Here is a 26,878-nt window from a genome sequence, read left to right as displayed (position 1 = left end):
GTGATTGCAATCCTCACTGGGGTTTCTCAAAAACATTATTCAAGGAACTTCAATTCAGTCCACAAAAACATCCCTTAAAATCTTCTTTCCTCGTCTTTACACTCACTATGATTTTTTTTTTTAAATCTTACACCTTCTCCAAAGCCTCTTTCCTGCCCCATAACTTGAAACCTCCCTAAAACTCTTGCTCAAACTGAGCTCCCTCCTGTCTCTTTATTTTCTGACCCCCATCCTTGCATTCACCATATATTCATTTTGTCTATGCCTGGTGGGTTTTCTCCTCTCCAATGTAACCCTTTTCCTCTCCTGCTTCTCATGCCGTACCCACTTCCTTTCCCAAACTGATTACTAGGATTACTGAAGAAAAGCCCAGACACTGAGCTACCAAATTTGACACTGAACTTACAAAGTTCTTTTGTAAGGAGACAGACTGTTTAGTATCTTTTTTTTTTTTTTTTTTTTTTTTGAGACAGAATCTTGCTCCGTCACCCAGGCTAGAGTGCAGGGGCATGATCACAGCTCACTGCAAACTTTGCCTCCCAGTTTCAAGGGATTCTCGTGCCTCAGCCTCCTGAGTAGCTGGGATTACAGGCATGCACCATAACGCCCAGCTAATTTTTGTATTTTTAATAGTGATGGGATTTTGCCATGTTGGCCAGGCTGGTCTCAAACTCCTGGCCATCGAGTGATCAGCCTGCCTCAGCTCCCAAAGTGCTGGGATTACAAGCATGAGCTTTCATGCCCCACAATATCCTTTCTTCTATTGCTACCATATTAGGTAACAAAAAAAGGAATAGGGACCCCAGTGGGCTTGGTTTAGTACCCCTTATATCTCTTCACACTCAAGTAGTTAACATCAACCTGAAAAATGCTTCTTTTCCCATCTCCAAATTGAGTAAGCTTCATTGACTTTTCTCTTACCTTTCTCATTCTTATCTTCTGTCCTACTGTCATTCATCCATGGCCTTTTAACCCCTCTACAAGCCTCCCGCTGTTCTTCCTTTGTTCTGCCTATTCCTCAGGCTTGCTGGTGGTTCCCAAAGGTATAGCTTAGAAATGTTCAAGGCCCTGAGAAGTAGACTGATGGCCTCTTTTAAAGATGAAAAATGAAGGGAGAAAGAAAGGATGGATTTTATGGTAAATAAAGCTAATGTGGCATTCACATAGAAAAACACGGCTCACATGTTCATTGTTTTCAGAGTATGGCAAAGTCTTTGAACAACAAAGGAATGTTTTTCAATACTCAATGCTTTTGGTTAAGAAATGGATCCCTTGAGATTTGAAGCAAATGGGATTACGAGGCTCGGTCTGAGTATCAGTATTTCTTCCATCCCACCCTCGGCAGTTGCCTAGTAACATCAAAGTGAGTATATCAGCTCTATTCTAAATCAAATCCGTCTCTGACCCAACTTCACAGTTTTACAATTCTTCTCCAGGGAGAGTCAGACCTTAGGTCAGCAGCCATTCTAATCCAGTTATTAATTGTCTCCAAAAGATGACAGAAAATGCTCACAGAGTATAAAAGAGCAAGTGATGATTGACTCAGGGAGATGAAGGGTGGGCTGAAGCAGTACTGCCAAACTATCATTTAAACAGAGTTGGTAGCTTCATCCAAAGCAAGTAGTCTTTCAGGATATGCACAAAAGCAGCTTTACATTAACCAACTTGATTAAAGAAAGTTAATGAACAATTACTCTGACCTCATATTTTATTAATGGAAAAACTAAGTGTCTTAATTTGTTCTCTGTTGCTATAACAGAGTATTACAAACGGGGTAATTTATAAAGCAAAGAAATGTATTTATCTCATGGAGGCTGGAGAGTTCAAGTCCAGATGATGCTGGCGTCTTGTCAGGGCCTTCTTGCCGTGTTATAACATGGCAGAAGACCTCACATGAAATGAGAGCAAGAACATAACAACCAAAGAGAACTTGCTTTTATAACAAAGTCACTGACAAGATAATAAACCCACTCCTGTGATAGCAACATTAATCCATTCATGAGAGCAGAGGGTTTAAGTTTCCAACACATGAACTTTTGGGAGACACGCCAAAACCATAGCACAGAGGTTCCAACAGTAAAAGTTATGTGTCCAATATCACAGAAAATAAAGATAGTGATGGCAGAGCATGATGGCGTCTTATTGTGGTTCTCTTTCTATCATATCAGTTTGCTAAAAACCATGTCCCTCAGGCTACCAGTGAGTATTCTGTTCAAAGTCTTTTTTACTGCTAGGCTGCTCAGAATTTTCAATATGCTACTGTATATTGTGCATCTCTCAAGGGACAGCTATTGGGTCTGTTCTCCACACTTACTTGGCCAGAGAACAACATCCATACATTTTTTAAAACAACACTTTGGACCAGCAATTCATGAAATCTGCTTTTAAACTAGATAAATAACACATGTCCCATTTTGATAGACTTGACCAAATCTAGCAGCCATTTTGACCTTTGTCATTCATACCAGCAAGAGTTTGTATGGTTTCAACTGCTCTGTGATATCTGGTTGCTGAAGCAATAGTAAGTATGGTACCTCCAGATATATGACATGGTTTCTACATCTTGACTGTAACTTCCTTTCTCCAACCCACCATCTTCTCTGTATTCACTTTTCTTCTATATTCTAATTGATTTTCTTGATTCTGCTTTTATCCTCTAAGACATGTTCTCTACTTATTAATCATCATGAGGAGGCTGAAGCAGGAAGGTTGCTTGAGGCCAGGAGTTTGAAACCAGGCTGGCCAATATAAGAAGATCCTGTCTCTACAAACAATTAAAAAGTTAGCCAGGCATGGTGGCACATATCTGTAGTCCTAGCTACTTGGGATGCTTAGGTAGGGGGACCACTTCAGCCCAGGAAGTTGAGGCTGCATTGGGTGTTGATCATTCCACTGCACTTCAGCCTAGGGGACAAAGGGAAATTGCAGCTGGCATTGGTCAGCAGAAAGAACCCAGTTCTTCTCCACAACAATGCCTAATCACACATGGTACAACCAATGCTTCAAAAGTGAGTGAATTGGGCTACAAAGTTTTCTCTCTTCTGCCTTATTCACTTGCCCTCTCACCATCCATGACTTCTTCAAACATCTCGGCAACTTTTTGCAGGGAAAACCCTTCCACAACCAGCAGCATGCAGAAAATGTTTTCCAAGAGTTCCTTGAATCCCAAAGCATGGATTTTTATGCTACAGGAATAAACATTTATTTCTCACTGGAAAAAATACATTGATTGTAATGGTTCCTACTTTGGTTAATATAAATGTGTTTCAACCTAGTTATAATAATTTAAAATTCACAGTCTGAAACAGCAATTACTTTTGCACCAACCTAAAAGGTATAAGGCAATTATTTAAGAAAGGCTCAGTGGGATTTTGGTAAAGTTCAAAATACTTTTCTACTCAAGAATAACAGTTGTTGATTATTTTAACAATATTTCATTACAAAATGAACAAAAATATTAGCTGATAAACAAAAGACTAAGAAAGGGATAATTGACAGAGCACCTAACTGCAATTGAGGAGATCAAGTTCCACATCAGCATATGCCACTCACTTTAGGTGATCTTTGGCAAGTGACTTAATTGCTCTGAGCCTCAATTTTGTTCTGAAAAAATATACGACTGGACTAAAATGCTGTTAGAATTTATTAAAGTATTCGCACCCTTATTGCTGAAATCAGAGGTTTCGACATGCAGGTTTGATAACAAAATCCAATCTTCCCAAACTGTCAGTGATCCATTCTACTTTTTTGAGTTTTGGAAAGAGAATTCCAATTTTGTCACACTCACAACACAAACTAAGAAATGTCTAGGTTAAATGGTGAGGTGATAATCATATAATAGATAATTTTCAATTCCAACAATTCTTAAACACCTGGAACCAGACACTGCTGTGTCCTGATAGAGCTTTCATTGGTCTCGTTGATGAGATAGACAGCAAATAAGACACATAAGCAAAATATGTGCTGGAATAAATAATGTTAGGTACTGAGGGTATAAAACAGGCCACAAAAAGGGAATAAAAAGTATTCTTAGATTAAAGCTTAGAATTAAAATTTTAGATAAGATGGTCAAGAAAGACTTCACTGAGATGGTGATGGCAGAATCAAAGGTCTCAAAGAACTGAAGGAGTGACCCATGCAGATATCTGTGAAAGAACTTTCCAGACAGAGGAAACCACAGGTACAAATGCCTCGAGATAGGAACTCACCTAGTATGTTCAATAAACAGACAGCTTGCCATTACTGTGACTATGGCAGAATGAGCATGACAGAGAGTAACAAGATATGAGCTTGTCGAGGTAATGGAGGCCCTGTGATCATGCTAATGACATTGGCTTTTATTCTGAGGTGCAGAGCTATTGGAAGATTTCAAATAGAGACTGTATTTTCATAAAATCAGCTTGTCTGCCCTAATATAAAGTATGTGTGTGTACGTGTGTGTGTGTGTGTACGTGTGTGTGTTTAGGGGGATGACAGGGATGAAGGGAGTCCAGTTAGAAGGTTATTGTGATAATCCCAGAAAAAGGTAATGAAGACATTGATCAAAGTGTTTGCAGGAGAAAAGGCAAAAAATGGCCCAGTTCTGGATCTATTTCCAAGAAAGAGATGTCAGGATCTGCTGAGAGAGCTGGGTGTAGAAAAGAGTGGGTGTAGAAAGAGTTAAAAGATGTGGGTGTAGAAAGAGTTAAAGAGGTTTATCTTTAGTGAACCCTCACACACTTCCAGTTAGTTAGAGTGTGGGGATGTTCATCCTTGACCAGTGTCATGATCAAATACTCCCCTCCATTCTAAGCAATCGCAGTGCTTAGTCAGAGTTGTGAAATTCTGAAGCTGGACAGACCATAAAAAATGATCTGGGTCATTAGCAGATAATCAATGGAGGTGACAACTTTCCAGGAAATTTTAAATCCTATTCTTATGACATGGTAAAAGCCCCATAAACTGCATACCTCGACCATACCTCGGCTTTCTGTTAAATCTACTCTCTGTAACCCTGATGTGACAGGCAAGCAGTCCAAACCACTGCCATCTTGGCCCCTGTGACTTGTAATAAGTAAATTAAGGTCTGTAATTTCCCCCCTACCCAGATAATGTGTAAACTAACTCTTATCTTGACTTTTGTAAACCACTTAAGTAACAATCGGAATGTCCAAAGTCTCCTGGCCCTCAGAATGTCCGGAGCCCCTCACCCTCACCCCCACCCAGGAGGTGGTTTATGGGCATAAAAGGTCTTAACACCCTCCTTTCAGGGCCACAGGTTAAAACAATGCGAGTCCGCCGTAGCCACCAGCAATAAAGACCATGTAATTTGGCCTAGTCTTTGTCTCAGTGGTGATTTCATGCTCTCTCGGTTACAACATTCTATGCTTCTAATATGCTGTGAATTTCAGCTTCTTTACCTTTGGGTCAGAGCATCTTCATAAGTCGATCTTGCCTGCCTTATATTTATAGTCATTAATTCAACAAACTGAAGCATTACAGGTGTAGCTCCTTGAGGGCAAAGCTAATGCTTTTCTGTTTCAGAAAACAGATGTACGTCTCCTTCTGCACAAGAGTATGATGTAGCCAATAACTGAGTTTTATTTTCTGTCCAGAAACCATGAATTAACGAAAAGTATATCCGACCCTTTCTGACCCAATACTATTAACACAACTATGCTTCCTAGAAAAAAAAATATGAATACTAACAAAAAAGCAAATTTATACACAAGCCAGAATAACAACTCCCAAATCTGGTGAGTCATGTGAGTCACCATGGGATTCTGCTAAGGATACAAATCTCTGTACCCCTTAACCTGGTAAATCAAAATCTCTGGCAGCAGAACTTGAAGCACACAAATTTGTGATATATTTCTCTGCTGATTCTGATGCTTCTCCAGGTTTGAGAGCCAGTAGCTGAGCAGCTCTGTGTTTGTGGATCACTGCTAATATCACTGGTCTAGTGAGCAATGGCCCGTCTTATTCTCACAATTACCCACTTGCTGATGTTTTGCTCAAGAAGATAACTGAATACTGGTCAGTCATAGAACCCCTGGCTGTTTCATTTACTCCATCTGGTCTGGAATCACATTCAAGTGGAAGTACATTAGGTCTCTGAATATACTCAGCACTAAGCTACACAGGCGCAGCAGAATTTAAGAAGACCCTTCTCACTTCTTGCTAAATGTTAATGGACGTGTGTGATCCTACTGAAGTTATGGAAATGTTCTAAAACTGATTTATGATGATGTAAATTTACCACTTGGTAAATTCACTAAAAAAGAAATTATTGAATTGTGTGAATGGTGTGCAATTAAAATAGGTGGATTATAAGATATATAAAATATGGCTCAGTAACATTTAAAAAATGACCCCCATCTCCTGCAGCTAGAGGGCAGACAGCTAAAAATTAGGCACAGTGATTAATTTTAGAAGAGGCAGAACTTCCAAAAAGACTGATTTCTTATTTTAGACATGTCTCATGCCAAAGTGAGACCCCCGATAAGGAAAAATGTCTCTTACTTGGGATGAGGATATCTGCAAGTGTGTTCTTGGATAACTTGAACAACAATAATGCCAAGATAACCTTGAATCCTTTGGGATTATACAAGTGGCCCATTTTCTCTTACTTGATGGCTGTGAAGAAACCCCAAGTGCAGCAATGCTGGCTTTTCTCAGGATCTAACATAACCTCCCTTCTAGACATCAGACCAATAACTAAAGTTATACCTCACCATGACCCAACGGGAAAAGTTATGGATATGCTAAAAGAAAAGATGGAGCCTTGGCCAGTGGAACCGTAAATGTGGTCTACATGTCTTGGAAGAGAATCTTTGTGCTGGATAAAGGTAGAGAGGAATGGATTATCAAGTTAGAAATCCTTGGTATGAGACAGTATTCTCAGACAAGATTTAACATGCTGAAAAGACTCCAGGAGAAGGTTCTAATATGTTGCCAAGGTGATATTTGGAAACTTGGAAAAAGACATAGACAACTTTAAATAGAGATAACAGAATTGCCTTGGCCAACTGTGGAGAATAGAATCAATAGGCATAGAGAAGTGGGTATACTAGGATGTTTCTACTATATATTGGAAAGCCTGCTAGCTGATTATGTTCCTCAGAAGGGCTCAGAGGACATTTTATTTTACTAAAGAATTAAGAAATACAGTGCTCACAGCACTGCTCCAATGAGATCAATGACCAGTATTATTCTCACAATCACCCACTTGCTTATGTGTGGAGGGAGGGGACCAGCATCATTCATAGTCCATCAGTGGTGGCATCTGAGGCTTACACTTGATAGGAAATGCTGTTGCAAAACTGGGTTTTCTAGCAGCAATGGGAGATTACCAATATTGAAGCCAGGTGGCAGCACTTCAACATAAAAAACAGTGGATGTAATTACCATAATCAGCAGCAAGGTTAGACTAGCAGCTACAGGGGTGAGCCATACTCTGACCTACAGGATTCTATGGTGTTGGTATATAAAACATGGTGGTCCTAGAGGCAATATAATTGGTCACCTCAATGGATAATTATGATCCCTGCCCAGATTCCAGACCTGAGCATTCTCAGGCCCAGAACCCACTGACTGAAACTGAAGAATCAGGCAGGTCTTCCATGAGGAAAAGACCCTGCAACCCCATGACAAGTACATACAGCAGTGATTTCAACCAGCTCTTCCCAAGAAATAACTATCACCATTTTCCTGGGTAATAAAACATCCGGGAAAAGAAACTATTCAATTCATTTGAGGGCTGTTGGATACAGGGTCTGTGTTAATTAATACTGATATTAATAACTGATATCCAAAGAAGTGAAGTAGATCCAGGGGCTTGGATCTACAGACCAACTGGTTGTCATGTCCCTAGACCCCAAGTGCATTATTAGAAAGGACACAATTTTTTGGCAGAAACTTCACATTGCTTTCTTAACCTGTAGAATAAGAACAATCATAACAGGAAAGATTAGATTATAGCCACAAAAACTGCTCCCATGTCTTGCTAAAATAATAAAAACAGCATTGCACACAGGTGGCATGACAGTTTAGTGTCACCCTCGAAGACATAAAGGTATAATCTTGGCACTATTGGGGGCCAAAGCAGGAGGATCGCTTGAGCCCAGGAGTTTGAGACCAGCCTAGGCAACATAGTGAGACCTCATCTCTACAAAAATGTAAAACATTAACCAGTCATGGTGGTGCACGCTTGTAGTCCTAGTTACTCAGGAGGCTGAGGTAGAAGAATCGCTTGAACCCAGGAGATCAAAGTGGCAGTGATCTGTGATCGATCATGCCACTGCACACCATCCTGGGTGACAGAATGAGACCCTATCTCCCTCTACCCCCAAAAAAGACATAAAGGATGTAGGAATGATAGTCTCCATCATAATCTTATATAATTAATCAGTCTCATTCCTGTCAAAGAAAAAAATGGACCAAAGCAAAATAATAGTGGGTTAAACAATTAATTTCCCAAGCAGAAGTCTCCCCTGGGGCTTCTGTGCTGAATATGGTATTTTTTCTAAAACAGGTGAGCACAGCCTTGGGTATGTGGTGTGTGGTGAATAAATTATTTCCTCTACTCAGTAAGAGAGCTTCTCCTAACACTAGAGCATCTTTTGATACTCCTGTGCCTAACTCTAACTCTAAAGGGGAAAGTTGATCAAGCACAGCCTGATAAAGGCATGATAACCAGAACATCAGACATAACGAGGATGAGGATTGGCCTAAGGCAAGCCACCTAGACTTGAGAATTGCTAGCCGAGAGGGAAAAGAGTCTAGGATCAGTGCAGAGTAAGGAGTTAAGTATGTTTCAGCCCAGGACAAACTATTGCAGCAGGTGCTGTAGTTCATCCCACTAATCCTTCTCTTTAAAATTCTCCAGGACCCGGCCAGGCACAGTGGCTCACAGCTGTAGTCCCAACACTTTGGGAGGCCAACACGGGCAGATCACTTGAGGTCAGGAGTTCAAGATCAGCCTTCCCAACATGGTGAGACCCCTGTCTCTACTAAAAAGAGAAAAATTAGCCAAGTGTGGTGGGGGGTACCTGTAATCCCAGCTATCTGGGAGGCTGAGGCAGGAGAATGGCTTGAACCTGGGAGGCAGAGGTTGCAGTTAATCGATATCACACCGTTGCTCTCCAGCCTGGGCAACTGAGTGAGACTGCATCTCGACAAAAAAAAATCACTAGGACTCTTGAACCCAGAATCCTGGAGAAGCCGTAACTGGATAAAATGGACGTCATATGAGAAGCAAGTGGTCCTGAGCAACGTGTGCGGTGGACTATAGAAGCCACTGCAACACCCTGTCCAGCCCAGCCCGGGTGTGACCTGGGCTGGCATACCCAGACCCCAGCCTCTGTGAGGTGCTAGCTGACTGCTCGCTCTGTGCCTCTCCTCTGGAGAACTGTCCCAGATGATGACAGCGGCCTCCCAGAAAAAGTTTTGCATGCAACACCTTCTGGAAGTAGCCCACGGCCAATGGCTGACTCATACGTGGTATGAAGGGCTGACTGCTTTGACTCAAAGTGCGAGGACTCTGCAAGACAACTCCCTGGGCAGTGCATGCTCTGGAATTCCCCACATCCTCACACATCAGGCCAAGATTAAGCTTCATGTGGGAGCACATCCTTCTCCCCTACTTCCCCACTGGTGCTTCACTCTCTTTCTCATAAGTTTACACTGAGTCCTGATCTGAGGCTCTGTTTCTATGAAACTTGTCTTAAGACACGTGATTTAAATAGGACATAGGTCGTTTGGACACCCAGAGAAGAAGTCAGGGACTAGGCAGTTCCAGTGTGACATGTAGAGCAGCTCCCAAGTCAGACCCCACGTCAGAGACACAGGCTCCTCTTTCTTCCCTTCAGCCTTAGCTCATGGCTGCTGCCATCAAGCTTGCCATCACACCCACATTCCACGTAACAGAAAGCCAGGGTGAAATAGCCAAAGCACGCACCTCATCATGCTTAGTTTTGCTTAGAAGCTTTCATGGAGGCACTGTTCGATGGCTTTGTTCATATCTAGTGAACAAAGCCCATCTGTAAGAGATGGCTTCTCTCCCCATCTGTAAGAGAAACTGGAAAATGTAAGCTTTCGGCTAGGCAGTAATAGGTGCTGCCTATTAAGAGTCTGTTAGAAAGGAAGATGGGACAGCAGAGACACTAGCAGTCTCTGCTACTAACACAAGGATTGAAACCTCCTAAGACAGTAGTCTTATAGATCACCTCACCAGAGTCACACTGATGAGCAAGTATGGTGAGAAGAGTTTATTTACCTAGCAGAAGTAAAGAAACAATAACGTGTGGAACCAGACATGGCTCGGGGGCAGTCTGAGACCTATTCATGGGTTCATGTATCTAATTCTAGACCCTAGGGGTAGGGATAGGTAAGCGCCTTTTGATTCCAACTTCTTCCTATAAAAGCTACTTTTTCTCACCCTCAAGGCATATGCTTTGTTCTCTACTAAGTAGAATTCGCTGCATAAATCCTTAATGAGAATGTCCAGGGCTCAGCAGAGCTTCGTTTTATTTATTGCACAACTTTTAAATCACCAGATTCATCCTCAGTACCACCAATTAACCTATCAATGAAATCACAGTAGAAGAATTACCAGAACCAGTTTCACTTTCCAAAGAAGACGCAATAAGGAAAATAATTGTATCAAATTTCTGCTTAACGTAAAAGAGTTTACCCCAAAAGGTTTTTGCCTCCAAAGATTCATTCAACCTCGAGGGCAACAAAAAAAAAAAAAAAAAAGCTAAAGAGCTTTAATGTATAGTAACATTTTTTTGAATAACTTTATCACCATTTCTGGAATTTGAGAATCTTCTGTCCTATAATTTCACCTCTCCAGGTCCTAATAATGTGCTCATTCCAAACAGATCACTTCAGGAATAATCACACCAGCCATAACTACATTATACAGCCATTCAGCACAGCAAGTAAAATCACTTTTATGAATGAATCACAGTATCTCTATGAAATAGAAAGAAAAGTGAATACAATTAATATTGTTTTTAAAATTGAAGGCAAAGTTGTAAGTCATGTGTTAGAGGTCAGATAAAACAAAGAACTGAAACTTCCTGGTTTCTATTTTCAGGCCCTGGTCAATATTTTCTTTACTTTCGCTTTTTATTTACATCTTACTCTATGTGGCAGAATCTGTAACTATCCTCTGATAACCATATTTCCTTTCTTCCTTTCGTATAGAATCTCCTAAGGTTTTTGTTTGTTTGTTTCTTTGTTTTTAAATTCACTTTTGTTGTTTTAATAGAAACAGGGTCTTGCTCTGTCACCTATGCTGGAGTGCAGTGGTACAATCATAGCTCACTGCAGCCTGAAACTCCTTTGGGAGCAAGTCATCCTCCCAAAGTGCTGGGACCACAGGAATGAGCCATCATGCCTGGCCCATTCTCCAGGTAAAGGTGGTATTTCCCTTTGCAGGCACCTGAACAAGTTTGGAAGTGATCTGCAAAACTTCCAGGTATATTCTTAAAGATGGAGCTGTTTTCTACTGATAGTCTGACTGCTGGCTGACAAATGAGGGTTATAGCAGCTCTGGAAGCCTTGTGCTAAGGATCAAGGACCAGAGGGCGATGGTGCTAGCCTCAGACCACTCACCTCTGAACTTGTATGTGCAACAGAAGGTATTTTATCTTAACTAAGCCACCATACTGAATAATTTCTTTTTCCTCTTAATAATACATTTCACCCAATCTCAGACATCAGTCAAAACAGAAGCCTTACTCTAAGGCTCATTTAAAGTGATAGTAGTTCAGAGGGACCTAAAGGCAAGGTAACTAGAAATTATGTCCCTCAGCTGGGGGGAGGGGACCATTTGAAAGAAATGAAAATATGAATATAACTTGAGGAAGAAAAGAAAAACAGATGCCAGAGGAGTTCTCTCAATATTCTTTAAGGGTCATTGTATGTGAAAAGAATCACACTTGTGCTCGTATAGAACAAGGAAATAAAGTGAGATTAATTTTCAGAAGCCCAAAAGAAACAAATTTCAGTCCCTTTAAAGGAAGAGCCTTCTCATAATCGCAACAAGCCACAGATATTCAGGAATGTTCTGGATAGTAATGAGTTTCCTGTCACCGGAGGGTAGTAATGAATTCTCTGACACTGAAAGTATGCAAGCAAAATTTTATGTGAGAGAGGGTGGAGCACAGTTTTATGACTCAAACAGAACAAGTCCTATTTCTTTCTGTGCCCACCGTTATCAATTGTTGTTTCTTAACATATATTAGCCAAGTCTTCATTTGTAAAATAGGGTTAATTTTAATATTTGTGTGATCGAATTATAGAAAACAAAAGATAAAATGCATATGAAAAACTTCCAAAGGAGATGCTAGATGATGTTATTTCGTGGGGATATTTATGTGGGGTTTAATCATTAGCTAGGAAAAGAGGGAAGAATGGCATGATAAATGGTCCTGCGATTCTGGGATTCTGATATATAAATTTCCCTTTCAGCGATCTATAAGCATGATACTTAATGAAAACATCTAGCTAACAAAGTAGGCAAATTGTTCCTCCCACTGTGGGAGACAGATTATTTTTTCAAGAATAATTAAATGGAGTGGCCCTCTACTCACTCTCCACCTGTCATTTCACACCAATAGGAATATTCAGAATGTTTCGGCCTCCTTGTTGGATGACAGAATTATAACTTCGTACACCCCCAGAAGTTCTGCCACACCTGTTTCCCTACTTATATTGAGACAGCCAAGTATAAAGGGGTGCCTGGAGAAACTCCAACCAGCCTGCACACTGGGAGAATGCAGTGGAGCCATGGAAATGCGTGCCCTTTGCAGGGGTTAGGCGCCTCACCTCCACGGTTGCAGGCTGGTGGTAACCTGGAATTCAATCTGCGAGTCAGGAAGCCTACTAGCTGGACTCGCTTTGCTCAAAGTCCCTCTTTCCTTTCATTGCTTTTTTCATCCAATAAACCTGCCCTTCTCACCCTTCAAAGTATCTGCAAGCCTAATCTTTCATAGTCATGTGACAAGAACTCAGCTTTTAGCTGAGCTAAGGAGAAAGTCCTACAACAGTATTAAGTCCAAACTTTGGAGAATGCAAGGGGTTCTGACAGATAAAAGGTATCTGATATAGAGGAAATACACCTGGGAGTCGAGAGGCACATTTGAGTCTAATGGCTGACACTGACTCCCAGATCTTGAATGAGTTTCTACCTCCGTAGAATTGCTATCCAAGTCTGAAGTACAATAGGCTTGGGAAAGATCATGTAAGGACCCTTCCAGGTTCAGATCCTATTGTTTAAATTCAAAGGAGTAAGACAGCCTACTCTTGAAAGCCTGGTTCACACCTTCAAGTTCAAAAGCTACCGGAGCCCCAGGGTATAAGATCTAGGACAATATGCTTGTGAACCCAGATTGTATAACATTGCCATCTGACAGAAATAAGTTTTATGAATAGATAGAAATAATATCTCTTCTCATTAGAGCAACAGAGCCAAAAATATGGATATCCAGGCCTTTAAATTTCCAAAAAATTATATCCTGGTGTGTGGGCAGGAGTTATTCATATACAACCAAGAGACGTCAGTTCAGAGATGACCTCTCTTAGGTACTATGAATGATGGCTAAGACTATAGTATGGCATCTGGAGTGACTCAAAGCTGAATTTAAATTCATGTCCTGCTAATGCATTTTAGGTAACCCTAAAGAAGTCATTTTCCAGGCATCAACTTTCTTCCCTGAAGAATGGCCACCTTATTTATCTATGTCTTTAAGTGAATTAAATAAGGTCATAAATATAAAACTTCTAGTATTTTGCCTGGCAATTAGCCGACTGGATTCTTATCTATTTGAGGGTAGGGACTACGATAGTATTTCCAGAACATCAACCTTACATGATACATAGTAAGTGCTCAAGAAGCTTTCAGATAGATGACACCACATGTCCCAAAGGTCTACTGAGTTGCCCTGAGTGATGAAAACTTCTGACTCTCTTCAATAACCTGATCCCTCCTTTGTTCAGTAGATCAAGAAGAGAGGCAGTATTACTGTTCTTATATTCACTGTTCCTCTACATCTGTCTTCATGATATTGACCATATTTACTCTATATTCATGGCACTTGGGCCCCACTAGATAGTGCAAGTTGATATTGCTGTGCTTCATCATATTCAAAGCTTCCTGCATTATGATCCTGCAATTTTTACATTTTGATTTTTGAGTGTTACATATATTCTTCATTTTGTTTAGACACTGATGGAACTCAGCACAAGTAGTATCAATCAGATATAGTAATAAAACCGATAAACAACTTGAAGTGCCGTTAGAATTATAACATAGGCTCTCACCGCACTACCACCCCAGATTGAGTGTTAAAGAAACTCTCAATTTATAGATTTATTTTCTACCAAGTCAATCATCGTTTATGAGAGCTGTGCAATTTCAAAGAGCTGGAATTTTACATAAGCCAACTGAGACACACTTCTGTATTGGGAATCAAGACAATTATAACCATAATACCAAAAGACCACTTTTTAAATAACCAAATCATCATTATAATTACTTAGTCAACAGAACATTTGCAAACTAGTGAGTTTTTACAGCCAGGATACTATTAAATATGAATCCCAAAAGGACAAGTGCGTAGAAGAATGAGCAATGTGTTCTATTAAAAACGGTCATTTGTTGACAATTTCTGCACATAATAATGTATAATTATAAAAGCCAACCTGGTTTTGCTATTAGAAAACGCTTTTTTCAAAAATTTAGGATCATTTTTCATATCTTTGCAAATATTATAAAAACAGGTTTTTTTTTCTTTTTCTGAATAGAGATGGTTATATATAAATTACTTTAATTTCTATAAAATTGTACTTGTAATTTATATCAAGACCATGTCACTTGGTGAAAATATAGAAACCCTTTCTTATTATCTAGACCTGTCCTGCTCAGTATGGTAGCCATTAGTCACATATGGCTTTTGGGTACTTCACAAGTGGCTACCAAAGCTGCAGTTTTTATATTTTACTAAATTAATTTTAAATTTTAAAACTGAAGCAATATAAAACATTTTTGATTAAGGTATATCATTTTATTAGTACTATATTTCTCTTTAACTTTTAAAAACAGTGTCTGAATTAAGCTTTGCTGAAAGTATAATGTATACACAAAATTTCAAAGATTTAATATTAAAAACAAAAAATATCTTCATGTTATAATGATTACTTGTTGAAATGATAATATTTAGGATATGTTCAGTTAAATAAAATGTATTATTACTTTTTTCTCTGTATTTTCACCATTTTTTAATGTGGCTACTGGTAAATTTTAAGTTATGTATCTGGCTCATATTATATCTTGACTTAACAGCATTGATCTTTCCACCTAGAAATATCTACTTATTCATGATCTACTTTCTGTAATGGCACTGAAGCTTTTATCAAATTTATTTATTCACAGACAAGATTTATAAACAGTAGACAAAAGAACAAAATACATCAAAATAACTATTTTTTTGAAGGCCTGAAGAAAAACTGAAAGCAGGATGAAATTGAAAGTTGGCCTTTGAAAGAAGGGCACTGCCCTGGATAAGATTCAGGTGTATTAAGCTTTGCACCTAATCTGCAGGGAAATGAATAGAAATAATTCTGGAAGAAAGTCAAAGGCATAGGAATGGAAGTAAGACCATAGAGTTTAGGGCTGCCAAAATAGCTAGAAAGTGAAGGAGAAAATTTAGAAAAAAAGGAAGCCACTAAGTCTACATATAAATACCTGTCAAATCCTTGGCTCAACTATAAATGCAAATTCAGGGGATCCCAAGGTTCAGAGTGTAAAACATTATCTGTGAGGCTGGAGGAACTGAGCAGATCCCAGATTTCATCCACTGCAAGGGAGACAGTTGGTGCTTAAGAGGACTGCCTACCACAGAAAAATAAACACTCTTTAGAAGAAAACTGACTCAGACTCTACAATGTTTCCTTTAGAACGTGCAGTATAGGATAAACTAGTAGACTCACAAAGCAACATGTAATCCATAGTCAAGAGAAAAAGCAGTCAATAGGTACTGAACTTGAAACGTTCAAGATATTGAAATTTGCAAACAAGGAATCAAAAGAGTATATTAAATCTATGTTTCAAAAAGTAAAGGCAAATATGTCATAATGAATAAAGAGGGCAGTGAAACAAGGCAGAAAAATGTAAGCTAAACAAAAGAAAAAAATGAAAATTCTACAATTGAAGAGTAAAATATCTAAAATAAAAGTTTATTTGAAAAGGCTTTAAAAGAGGACTGGACACAGGGGAAAAAAGACCAGTAAATGTAGAGATAGATTATCTTCTGAAGATTAGTATCGGAAGGTAGATTGGATCTTAGCAGAAATTATCCAATCTGGAGAACAGAGAGAATAAAGACTGAAAATAAATCAGAGCCTCAGAGACCTGCAGGATAATAAGTGTTAGAAAATGTATGCAACATCTCAGGCTGTAGTACTTGAGAAAACGTGAGAACATTCCTAAAGCTCAGACATTCTATAAGAAATGTGACAAGTATCAACACCATGAAGTCACACAGTACAAGGAGGTCAAGGATTTTGGTATGCCTAGCAGCATTCTGACAGGAAGCAGAGTGGCTATGTTGGGCAGACCAAGCAGATTTTCTGGAAGAGTCTCTGTAAAACTACAACGAAGCTTGTGATAAGGCTTACATGTGTTGAGCTGGACTGCAGCTCTAAGAGAATCCTGACTCTTAAAAAATGCCATAATTTTAAATTAGGAGAGAAAAGACAGAAAGCCAAATGATACAATTCTAAGCTTCATATTTTGTTATATTATGAAGACAGTACAATATTGAGTTCACTTCAGAGAATGTGTATGCATGTGTGTGGAATGGAAGTCCCAGAGTAAGGAAGGGATAAAACAAGGTATGAAAAACATTGAAAAAGAAAAAAAGCAGCCAAATCTTCCCCAAATTTGGGGGAAGAAAAACAAGCTACCAGATCCAATAAGCCAAGCAAATCCCAATCATGATAATTACAAAGAAAGTCATACCTAGGGATAGCACGGCCTAACTTCTGAAAACCACAGATAAACAGACTATTCTTAAAGCAGCCAGTAAAAAAAGATAAATGACATACTACAAGCCGTATGAATAATGGCTAATTTCTCATCAAAAACAAAGGAGGCTAGAAGACAAAAGAAAAGCAATTTTAACCAGAAACCTATGTCCAATGAAAATAAGCTTCAAGATAAGGGTAAAATGAAGATATTTTCAGAGAAGTAGAAACTGCATGAATTTATTGCTAGCAGATTTGCAGTTCAAGAACTACTGTAGAGCATTATTCAAATTAAGGAAAATTATAACAGATTGAAACCCAAGATTCCAGAAACTAGTGTAGAACACTGAAAGTCATATGCATGGGTAAATAATAAGAGTCTATTTCTCATTTAAAAGACATGACTATTTGAAAATTTTAGTATTTTAACACTGTAAATAGAGCTATTAATAATAGGTATATTGTAAATATCAATAGCCTCAAGGATGGAGAGTTAAATGGAACTATGATGTTGTACATTTCTAGTAGTTTACATCAATTGGTAAAGTATTAACTGTAAGTAGACCATGATAGGTTCAAACGCAAATTATAATCTCTAGGGTAAACACCAAAAATATAAAGATGTATATTTAAAAAGCAATAAATTTATGTACTAAAAAGTATTTGATCAACCTAAAGAAAGGAAGAAAAAAGACACAGGGAAACAAACAAGTTCACGAATGCTCAAATCTCTCATAAAATGCATACTTAGGTGATTTCATCATTGTACTAACATTGTAGTGGGTACTTACACAAACCTAGATGGTTTCACCTGATGCACACTTAGTCTACATGAAATAGCCTATTTCTCCTAGGCTATTAACTGTATAGCATGTTACTGTATGAAATACTGTGGGCAAATGTATCACAATAAGTATTTGTGTATCTTAACACATCTAAACAAAGTTATAGTACGAATATAGTATTATAATCTTAAGAAACCACCATTGTATATATGGTCAACCATTGACTGAAATGTCATTTTGCAGTGCATGACTATACTTTAAGTTACCTCTAGATTACTAATAAGTCTGTGTGAAATACATTGTAAATGCTATGTAGTTTATTTGCATTTTTGTTTGTATTTTTTATTGCTGTATTGTTATTTTTTGTGTTTTTCCCTAATCTTTTTAACCTTGAGTGGTTGAATCCACAGTTATAAAACCCACGGATTAAGGAGGGCTGACTATATATCCTGTCTAAAAATGAAACCATTTGAATTAAAGACAGATAAATAACAGATATGGTTTGGATCTGTGTCTCTGCCTAAATCTCATGCTGAGATGTAATCCCCAGTGCTGGAGGTGGGGCATCATGGGAGGTGACTGCGATCACTGGATCGCAGTTTTTCATGAATAGTTTAGCACCATTGCCCTAGTCCTGTTCTTGTGATATTGAGTGAGTGAGTGATTGTAAGATCTGGTTGTTTAAAAGTATGTAACACCTCACCCCTCAGTCTTCCTTCTGCCCCAGCCATGTGAAATGCTGGCTCCTCCTTCACCCTGTCGTGATTATTAAGTTTCCTTAGGCCTCCTAGAAGCTGAACAGATGCTGCCATTCTTCCTGTACAGCCTGTGGAACCATGAGTCAATTAAAACTTTTTTATATATAAATTACCCAGTCTAAAGTATTTATTTATAGCAATGCAAGGATAAACTAATATAACAACCTAAAAATAAAAGGATAAAAAATGAAAACCCTAATACTTCATGGAAACCTTAAACATCAAAATGCTGGAATGAAGATATTAGTATCAGATAAAATAGAATTCAAGGTAATGAGTACTACAGGAGAAAATAAAACTTTTAGTTTTTCAAGAATACAACAATTAAAAATTTATGTGCGTATTAAGAGAGATTCAAAAAACAGCAAGCAAAATTGAAAGACCTAAAGGGAGAAATAGAAGAATTCACAATACTCATTATCAATTTTAACACTCTTTCTTGTGTTGTCTTCAGGGCAACCAAAAGAAAAAAAAAAAAAACCAGACGAAGGTGTATTCCTGTGATATCTTCTTTGAAACCATCTAAGGTGTCCAGAGAGAGAGAGAGAGAAAAAAAAAAAAAACCAGACTCAGAACACAGAAAATTTGAGTATTATAAACCTTCTCAATCTAGATAACATTTATAGAATGCCACACCTGGCAACTGTAGAATATATGTTCAAATCCACGTACTTTTTTTTAAAAAAGATCATCTGCAGGGCCATAAATTTTAATTATGAAATCATTTCCAATGATTGCTATTTTACAGAATGTATTCTCTGACCACAGTGAAATTAAATTAGAAATTAATAAAAGATATGTGTAAAAGCTCTATATACTTGAACATCAAAAAGTATACATAGAAAAATATGTATATGTATATCAAAGAAGTTGTTACAGGGAAATTAAGAAGTATGTTAAATAGAATGATAGTGAAATTTGTTAAATGTGTTTCTATCCTAAACAGCTAGAAATGTATGAACAAATGAAACCTAATGGAAGTAGAGGCTAAAGTGCAGAAACATAAAAAACATAAAAAAGTAAAATAATAAAGCCCAAAGAAATTCTTTGAAATGGTTAATAAAAGTGATCAACCCCTCACAAGAATGATCATTTAAAAAAAAGCACACTTACTAACTTCAGGAATGAAAGAGAATACATCACTATAAACACTAAGGCTATTAAAAAGATAAAAATTTGTTAAATGAAAAAAAAATCAAACTGCAAAAGAGAAGGTACAGTAGGCTGCCATCATGTAAGGAGGAAAAGATTTATACATATAATTCTCATTTTCACAAAAGTAAATATGGAAATACTAAACCAGAAATGAATAAGACTGATTACCTACATTGTAGGTACAGGGTGGAAAGGATGCGAAAACAGAAAGAGATAGAAGGCTAGCAGGGGGTGGAGTAATGACCCTTTTTAGTGTAGATTTTTATATAGTTCTGAATTTCAGAACCATATTAATGCTTAACATACTTTAAAAATGTAAAAATCAACAAGGACGAGGGGAAAAGTAAAAATGAGATAAGAGAACTGAACATAACTAATTCAGATAAATAATGATACTAAAGAGGGATAAGGAATCATTTCATGTAATTTTTGAATACATTACTTTCAGTCTATACCCTCAATTATTTTAAAAGCAGTAAATAAATGTTAAACTCTAGGTAATAGGTGTGTTTTTCACAGTTTTATGGGTAAGCAATACTAAATTATTTGTATATATCCTAGGAATGAGGAAGTAGTATATTTTGGATAATGAGATTTCTCAATATCAGAAAAGAGAGTTACAAATATAGAAAGCGAAGGGTTAGAATTAACTCTGTGGAACTGGACTGGAAGTAGGAGCACCAGCATGGACTATGGTTCTAGAATATGGATGTGTGTATGCATGTGTATGTATAGTCATACACACACCTACATTTCTTTCTTTTTCTTTTGAGACAAGGTCTGACTCTGTAACCCACGCTGGAGTGCATTGGCACGATCTCGGCTCACTGCAACCTCTGCCTCCCAGGTTCAGGTGATTCTCCTGCCTCAGCCTCCCCAGTAGCTGGGATTACAGACCCCTACCACCACGCCCAGCTAAGTTTTGTATTTTTAATAGAGATGGGGTTTCACCATTTTGGCCAGGCTGGTCTTGAACTCCTGATCTCAGGTGATCCACCTGCCTCAGCCTCCCAAACTGCTGGGATTATAGGCTTGAGCCACCGTGCCCAGCCACATACCTTATTTTTTACCTCAGTCTACTTATGGGGCTTACAAGCAATGACAGCCAGTAGCAAAGAGACACATGATTTTTAAATACCATCCTCAACTAAAGTACTCGAGTTTCCCCAGAGGAAAGGCTAACTCCAGGATTAGGTCAGACAAAGTACAACATGCACTTGGAACATACCAGAGGTAAGGACGTGCTCAAAAAATGATTAGGACATGTCAAAGTACACAGAACCTAGTTGAAAGAGACCAAATTCAGAACACATGTGCAAAAAAATTAGGAACTATATAAATAGACATAATCCAATAAAATAAAAAATCCATGAGACCATGCTCACATAGGTAAATAAATGAGGAAATTAATGGGGAGATACAAAAACTCATAATACAATGCAACTAAAATGTAGGGAGAGTGATGAGATATAAAAGACATTGTTTGTAAAACACCATAATAGTAACTGTTTCAGACTAGTATCATTCATCATTGCTAAAACTAATAGATAAAAGTTTGATGAGAAACAAGTAATTTTAATAGTTGCAAAATATTTTTATTAATCACACAAAAGATTAACTTTATGAAGAAAATTTATAGACACTAATAAAACTGAGTGATCAACATTAATGCCACCATGAATGGGTCCAATGGACATTATATGCCTACTGATTTATTGAAAAGGATACATCATTTCTATAATATTCTTCACAAAAATCTATAACTCAAACCTGGTAAAAAAATAATATATAATGAGAAGAATATTTTTAAAAAGATATAAATTGAGGGGCATTCTATAAAATGAACATTTTTCAAAATATTCATGAAAGACAATAAAGACTAGGGAACTACCTTCATACATCACTTCATGACAGGAGTATGTTCTGAGAAATGTATGATTTTGCTGTCGTACAGACATCACAGAGCGTACATACACAAACCTAGATGATAAAATTTACTACATACACACCTACTAGACTGCTTGTTCTAACCTATTTCCCAAGGCTACAAATCTGTACAGCGTGTTACTGTACTGAACACTGGAGGCAATTGTAACACAGCGGTAAGCATTTATGTTTCTCAATGTAGAAAAGTACATTGAAACTGCAGTGTTATAATCTTATGAGACCAATGCTGTACCTGCTGTCAAAACACCCTTATGTGACACGTGGCTATATTCTAGATTAAAGGAAATTAGAGAGATCTGATAACTAAACATGTGAGTTTGAATTGGAACTTGAATCAGGGATTTTGTATTTATTTTATTATGAATGATATTTAGTGAAAAAATTGGTAAAATTTGAGTAAGGTCTGTATTTTGGGTAATAGTATTGTAACAATGTTACTTTCCTGATTTTGAAAATTATACTGTGGTTATGAAAGAAAGCATCCTTGTTTTTAAGAAATATATACTATTGTATTTAGAGATAAAGGGCTATTATATCTGTAATTTAGGACAGAGTATTGAGTTCAGAAATGTATTACATACTATTTTATATTATATTTTATAAATATCTGTGTATAAAAAAGCAGAGAAAAGAAAGAACAAAGTAATTAGGTTAAAATGTTAACATTTGGGGAATCTGAGTGAATATACCACAGGTATTATTTGTATTATTTTTATAAATTTCACATGTCTGAAATTATTTCAAGACAAAAACTTAGAATAAGATAATAAGGGAAGGAAAACAATTCAACAAGAATGCAAAGGATAAAGTCTTTGAAAATCATAACTGATAAAATACAAACAAGAAACAAAATATGAAGAGCCCTTTGTCTAGCAGAGAAATCCAATTCATCATTAAAAGGCTTCTTCAGAAGAAAATTCTAGGCTCAGATAATATAACTGGCAAGTACTATGAAACTTTTAAAGAATACCAATCTTACATACATTTGTAAAACAGAGAAGAGAATCCCTTCCAATTCATTTTATGAAGCCAGCATACCTTAATACAAAAAGCTAACAAAGGAATTAAAAAGAGGATTCCAAACAACCATTCCTTATAAACATAGACAAAAATCTTTCACAAAACATTAGCAAACCGAAACCTTGTTTTTAGGAAACAGACACAAGTATTTAGGTATAAGTAGGCATGATGTCTGGAAATCACTTTCAAATGCTTAAAAGTGTATGTACACATCTGTATCTATATAAAGAGAGTGAATGATGAAGTAAATGGGCAAAATGAAAACTGATGAATCTGAACAAAGGACGTAATAAAGTTCCTTGTTCTTTTCTTGCAACTTAAGAGTTGTAACTTGATGTTTTATTGATGTAAAAAGTTCTGAAAACTACTGTCACAACTTAACAATGTAAGCATGTATATAACTTACCCATACATAAAGATTGTTTTGTGAATGTAGACTGCTACATAAACACAACCTAATTAAACTCTTAGCTTTTCTTCAATTGCTGTAAAATGCTACCATTATTTCATATGATATATTCTTTGTAAGCTCTGTTTCATATTCCTTTTGTCTCCTTAGAATCAAATCTTGGTTGAGAAAGAACAGCTAAATGCAGTTATGGTATTGGCCAGCATACCCAATCACTCACTTGTTCCTGTTCTGTTCTCCCTTCTAAGTATTTCTAGCATTTGTCCCTCCTGCCAGTCTTTATGGTCACTGCCAATGCTGCAGTCTTGATGCAATCCTACCGACTTATTTAATCAACTCCTAATTGTAGTTCATCCAGCACAACTGTCAAACCATTCCTCACACAGTCAGAGAAATTATCTTTTATTCTACTAAACTGCATGCCTCCTTGGATTAAAACCTAGCAATAAATCAACATTACCTGCAGGAAAGAATCCATGACCCTTAGAATACTGAACAAGGGTTGTGAAAGTTCAATCCCTGTTGCTGCTTAAATCTACCTACTTTCATAGGCATGGTTCTAAAATTACCCAGGTGACTCATCCCCTTCTTCAACCTTCTCCCCTTGAATATGGGTGGAGTCTGTAGCTTTCTAACCCAGTAGCCATATAAACATGGAAGATGATCCCAAGCTTCACATGAGGAAGAAGCCTGACTGATCCTTATATTTAGCCTTGTGAGAACCCGAACAAAGAACCCAGGTAAGTCCACAAAAACTCAGATAATAAATGAATGTTGTTTTAAGTCACTAAGTTTCTGATAATTTGTTGTACATCAGAAAACTCAGACAGGCACCAGCCACCACCTGTCTTTTTCCCTAATAGATGTGTGTAACTCCCACATGTCTCAAATTCTTTGCATATGCTTAAAATAATTTTTATTCTGCAGCTCCTAATTGAGGAGTAGTTATTTGTCTTTGCTACTTATTTTTTAAATTCTACACATAATAATAATTATTGGTTTAAACATTTGTGTTTCCAACTAATTTCCTTGATGGTAGGGACAAGGGTCTCTCATCTTGAGATGCCTGTATTTATCGGCTTACAGGAGATTTTCAATACATCTTAGTTGAAATTGGTCTAATTGATTGGCAAGAAAAAAATCTTACTCTATATCTTTGAGTGTGGTTATTTTTGTCATTTTTTTCCTGCAAAAGAAATCAACAGATTACAGACTTGAAAAAATATTTTATACCATAGAAAAGCAGCAACTAAAGAACATGCACGAATTCACAGTAATTTCTAAATCCAACAGAGTAAATAATAACCCTAATTCCTGGCCTATAATTATAAATGCTGCTACAATTTCTGTAACAGACAATTTTTCTCAAAACAGAACAATGAAGGCTGCCAGCAAATTTGCTAATTGCAGCATGAGAAAAAAGAGAGAGTCTATGACTGCTGACATTTGACAAAAGCCTTTTTAGGATGCCAGGGTACAAGCAAAGCAACAAAATAAATGAGCTACATTTCTGAGGAGGATCAAGAAGTCCAGCATACTTAAAGAGAAGAGATCCTCAAAGAAATGGGCATGGATTTGAGAAGTAGTGTCTAGAATGTCGTGTATATGCCACTGAATTAATCCTCAACTATTTTGCTTTCTGTTATATTGGGTAATACATCCCCTCATATTCTCACCCCTCACTATGGTAGACCTACTTCCAGGAAGAAATATTGGCAGTTAGAAGTTAATTAGATGCCACTGTTAGGATCCCCTATGTAAGCAACAGTTGTTTGGAAAAAAACGTAGTTTTCAGTAAAGGAAGCATGACATTTTTAGTGAAAATTACACTTTTGTTTTAAAGAGCATCTCTTTCACTGTTGATGGGATAAAAAACTAGAATGCTGTTTGCGGGGAGGCAATGTGGCAATATTAAAACCGTATTGAAAATCCATTTTACCCAGCAGTTGCACTTCTAGAAACCTATTCTACAGAGCCACTAACAAACCACAGAATGATTTTCATCCGTAAGTAGCAACAGTGTGCCGGCCTTTGCACAGTCCAAGTATAATTAGCTATGCATGTATTCATGAAGGGCTTGATCCAGCAGCTCTATTCCAACCATGCTCCCCAGTACTCTGGCTGCATAATATAACACAAATATATGTAAAGTTCCTATGGCTTTTACTGGCATCCTCATCATTTTGAATCATCTCAGAAACAAGGAGGCCTGTACTTTTCATGAATATCTTAAGTTATCTTAACTATTTTCTTCTCTCATTTTCTGTGGGAGTGTAACTGGCTAATATGGTACAAAGGATTAGTGTCAGAGCCTTTTCTGTAATTCACTCTACTGAGGAATATTACAGGCCACAGTTATTTAGAATACAGCATGAGAACTTACAAAATCTTTGGGGAGATCATCGAAAGAGCATATTCTCTTGTGAATGCAATTGAGTGACAAATCAACACTACAGTATCATTTTTCTCTTTAAATTTTTTCTACTGGATCACCCTCTTTTCTCCCAGTTGAGGACGCGTGCTTTATCGTGATGCAAAAGGAAAACGTCTTTACTGCATCACTAAAACAAGATTATAGCCAAAACCCAAATTCTAGAGAGAAAAGAAATAGCTGTATGATTTTAGGCACATTAATCTGAGTTTCAGTTTCATTATTGGTAAAATGGGGATGATTGTGTTGTTTACCTCATAAGCTGACCTGAGGATTAAATAAAGTCATATACCCTAATGAGTTCCCAATAAGAACTAGCTGTTACTATCTTTTTAGTATTAGTACATTACTAGCTTCACTTGGAGAAGTATTCTTGACTATATTTTTATATTTTTTATAACTTCAACTTTTACTTTAGATTCAGGGGATACATGTGCAGGTTTGCTTTGTACATGAGTATATTGCATGGTGCTGAGATTTGGAATACAATTGATCTCATCACCCAAGCAGTGAGCATAATACCAAATAGGTAGTTTTTCAGCCTTTACCCCACTTCTTCCCTTCTGGAGTCCCTATTATCTATTATTCCCATCTTGTGTTTTTGTGTACCCTATATTTAGCTCGTACTCAAAACTGAGAACATCCAGCACTTGGTTTTCTATTCTTGTGTTAATTCACTTAGGATAATAATAGCCTCCAGCTGCATCCATGTTACTGCAAAAGACATGATTTCATTCTTTTTTATGGCTGCATAGTATTCCATGGTGTATATGTACCACGTTTTCACAGTCCACCATTGATGGACATCTAGGTTGATTCTACAATGACTAGTTTTATTACAATGAAACAGATACAACAGTGACATAGCCCTTACTTCCTTCTATGCATACGCCACACATGCCACCACCATGTTCATTTCAGAGGCCTAAGGATAGGTTTCATGCCTGCGGATGCAGGGTAACCTGCTCTTGTCTTCAGCTGCCTGCCAGTCACTAACCGGGCACAAGCCAGACAGCTACACAGCTAGAATAATCTTCTGCAATTATCCCAATGCCTAATACCTCTCACTACCTCAGGATTCTTTTTTCTTTGCACCAATTGCTAACAAAAACTTAAGGCAGGCTTATATTCAAAGTTTTATCAGCTTCACAAGTATAATCCAAATATTCAAAAATATTTTATGTGGGAAATATTCTTTCATGCATGGTTTTGAGTTTGATCGTCCAATATAGATATATTCTTATATTCATAGAATACATTATATTTTGTTAAGTACTTAATGTCCTATCAAAAATCAATGTTTTTCAAGTTTTTACTACCATTGAAGTAATCCTCTTTTCATTTTTTTTTACTTTGAATT

This window comes from Cebus imitator, unplaced genomic scaffold (genome assembly GCF_001604975.1).
Source record: "Cebus imitator isolate Cc_AM_T3 unplaced genomic scaffold, Cebus_imitator-1.0 Scaffold126, whole genome shotgun sequence".
Classification (NCBI taxonomy): Eukaryota; Metazoa; Chordata; class Mammalia; order Primates; family Cebidae; genus Cebus; species Cebus imitator.
This window is presented reverse-complemented; position numbering follows the sequence as displayed.